The sequence below is a fragment of the Pyrus communis genome, chromosome 7 (assembly GCF_041283825.1).
Source record: "Pyrus communis isolate YQ-2024b chromosome 7, ASM4128382v1, whole genome shotgun sequence".
NCBI classification, from domain to species: Eukaryota; Viridiplantae; Streptophyta; class Magnoliopsida; order Rosales; family Rosaceae; genus Pyrus; species Pyrus communis.
The window spans coordinates 24,852,917-24,856,578 of NC_142571.1; the positions used below are offsets into that span (position 1 = coordinate 24,852,917).

Sequence of the window (3,662 nt, forward strand, 5' to 3'; positions counted from 1 at the left end):
TCATTACATTAAATATACATTTCTTCAACCTCTATCACACTAACGCCTATCATCATATTCCTTTCCGTATCTAACATAAAAAATGAAAACAAACAATAAAAAATATATATATATAAATCAATTTTTTTAATACAAGATATATAAACATTGACGGCCAGAGAATTTGAGTTGTACGGTGAGTCTGTTTTAATAAATTATTATCAAACTCGGTATGCAAAGTATTTTTATGAGCAACTCATTATTTCTAAATCGGTATGAGACATTTAACATTTAAATGCTTAGTTTTTAGTCCCCCAGATAGAAATAATGGATTGCTCATAAAAAACACTAACCATTGACAAATAACGCTTTACTGTAGTGGTGTAAAGCAATCATGCCTATTCCCTCTAGATGTTTGTATAAGTGCCCCAGAGAAGAAAACGGGTTGCGGTTGTGACTTCGATTCTCGAATTAAATAGGTACCTTTTGTAGAATCTGAAAAGGGTTTCTTTGGGTTTTGTTGTGGGATTTAGGTAAAACAATGTTGGGACTAACATCAGGAAGCCAACCACTGAGTGCACTTCTGAAGAATATTCATCACTCATCGCTACCAACTTAGAATCTACTTACCATCTTTCCCAACTTGTTCCTCTCTTGAAAGCATCCGGGCAAGGAAGCATTGTGTTTATATCCTCTGTTGCCGGGATGGCGGATACATTTATGCAGTAGGTAAAGGTGAGGCATTCCACTGTTTTTGTGTCTTCTTTTGCCCCATGTGATGATTATATTCGATTGAGTGCGAAAGGAGAAAGCCAAGTCTTTATGTTTTGTCTCCAATTTTCTTTTTTCAGCTGCAATCAATCAGCTTACGAAACATCTGGCTTGTGAGTAGGCGAAAGACAAATATCAGGAGCAATGTTGTCTGCCCTTGGTACATTAGAACCTCACTTGTGGAACATGTAATTCTCTTTCCTCGCTATGGCCTTTTAGGTGCTTCACCTACACATATAATTCTTCTGTGTCTGGCCGAAGACTGGGCGCATTTATTCCCAACAGCAGGCCAGCCCACTAACCCAGGCTCAATACCTGGCCGGAATTTGCCCCAAAACTCATTTTTGGCCCAAGAGATTGAGCAAGTTTGGGCGAGATTAGAATCTAAAATTAAAGTTTTACTCAAAGGGTTGGAGTGGGTCTAAATGCAAATTACATTGATTGCGAATATGTTCTTTCATCGGGTTATTAGGTATTCGGACAGGCAATTTTATATGAGTTACATGCTTACAAATGGAGTCATATACACTTGCTAATGTTCAGATGTATTCTGGAAATATAGATACAAGAGTAATCGACATGCTTCTTACGTCGTGTTCAACCTAGGAAAGTGGCAAGAGACTATCTGATAGAATGTATGAGGTATCAGCAGCTCAAATATAAGACTTTGAACAATATCAAAAGATGCATAAAGGTATGATTTTGTAGACCCTGCCGTGGGGGCTTTAACCTATATCCCACTCAGTATGCTTTTCTTGCAAATGATATTCGATAATTACTAATTTTAGTGGTTTAGAGTTGTGGAAACGGAAAGGTTGTTCTTTTGTGATCAAAAGATTACGGTTTCGAGTTGTGGGAACAGCCTCTTTACAAAACAAGAGTAAAGTTGCGTAAACGTTCCTCCCCTCTCGCAAAGCGAGGAGCCTTGTTGGCTTGAGGTTGCCCTTTTACTAATTTTAGTGGGACACAAGAGGGCTACATGCAGACATGTGCCAAAGGTATTAAGTTGAATTTCTTTTTGTCTCATGGAGAATAACACTTTGCCTTTTCATACGTGTGCGTTTACTTTGCGAGGAATGAGTACTTTTAACACCATCGATCCTCCTCTCAATGGTTGTGTTGCATTTCCGGTAGTCTTTTATCATCATACTGAAGCATCGTCATCTTGTTTCCCTTTCCCTTTTGCACCTCATGTTCTCAGGAATCAAGTACTGAAACTAAATTAGTGTTTGTGTCCCACCATTTCACTGGATCGTGCTGAGTTTTTTTTCTCTGGTATAGTACACATCCAACATTACACATCTCTTACTGTGATATATTCGATAGAATGTTGATATGCATCCCATAATCTTATTTTTCACTCACTTTTTAATGAAAAATAATTAAAACACTTAAAATGAGAAACAAATCAAACCTTCACATTTTATCTCTTCATCTCTCACCACATTCTAACTCTTTTGTCCCCCATCTTCTCTTTTGTCCACCCCCACACACCCCAAATTCTCTCTCTTCTTTTCTCCCTACTTTTCAACCCTTATTTGAATTGGAATTTGGGAATAAATGTGACCATGAGTCTTAAATCCAGATCTGGTAGGGGTAGAAAGAAAGAGATAAAGAGAAAGAAAGAAGAAAAGAAAAAGAAAGGAACGTAATTTTCCTAGAGGCTAAGAGAAAAAGAGTTGTCGCCATCATATGTGGTGTTTGGTTGGGATTGCATTCGATTGGGTTGGGCAAGGACTTCCGTGCTGTTCCATTTTCCTAAAATCTCCAAAACTCATTCATTTTTTATATTTATTTTATTTAAAACTTAAAATTGTTTGGGATATTTTAGGAATATGAGTGGGTGGGAAGATAGTGTTTGGTTTTCTGAAACTTTTTCTGGCAGGTGAAAATAAGTGGGTGGGAAAATAAGATTATGAGGTGATCATAGTAACGCTCATTAAATATTGTACAATAAGAATCGGCTAATGGGTTGAGATTAAGATACAAATTAAGACACATCCAGGATTCGATTTTCTTGCATGTAACCAAAGAAAGAGATACTTCAATCCCCTAACATTGACGTTGATTCTGTGCATTTTATGTTTATGTAAGATTGGATCTGCCGTGCAATGGGAATGTATCAAAAATTGGCTTCCGTTGAAGTTTTCAAATTTATGTTTGACCATTGTTCTCTATTTATCGATCTGTTGTCGGGTACGTATAATTTAACAAAGTTGCTAGCTGGTTTCAGTTGCTGGATAACAAGGAGTTTTTGGAAGAGAGAACGCCGCGAACTACATTGCAGAGCCTGAGGAAGTCTCATCTCTGGTAGTATTCCTTTGCCTGCCGGCTGCTTCGTACATCACCGGTCAGATTATTTCTATGGACGGAGGAATGACTGTAAACAGTTTCAGCCCTACTAGCTGGCCATTTTGATCCTCTGTCTCTCACATTTTTACCATGCTTGCTTCCTAATGTTTGCACATTTTTTGGATGAATGGATTTGTACCACTCATATTGTTAGCAACGAACCCTTATCCTTTGAAGTGATGTCGACGGTATGAATTGTAGAAAATAACTACGCTTGAGGCACATTGGAATAAAATTGTTGCAATTTCGAGGAGTGGTTATTAACACTCTATAATGATCATTAGGCGCTCCTTTCTTTTGTAATTTTGTTACTGATGAGTAGTGTAGAATGATTTTGATAAAGTGTAAATAACAACACCCTTATTGGTATATTTGTGGTAATCTTTCACCAATGATGCCAATGCTTAATGCAATGTGATTGGATTGGATTGGATTGGATTGGATTGGATTAAATTGGTCTAGAGTTTTAAAAATATGTCAATTGTCGGGGAAAATAAAAGCATTATTAAAAGTTTGGTGATTAGAAAACTTGAACCTTCTCAATTGACAAGATATTAACA

General features: G+C 37.1%; 1 pseudogene; it reads left to right on the forward strand.

Moving 5' to 3' along the window:
* The first annotated feature begins 516 nt into the window (after window positions 1-516).
* On the forward strand, window positions 517-3,319 carry LOC137734440 (tropinone reductase homolog At5g06060 pseudogene; annotated as a pseudogene).
* Window positions 3,320-3,662: the final 343 nt, after the last annotated feature.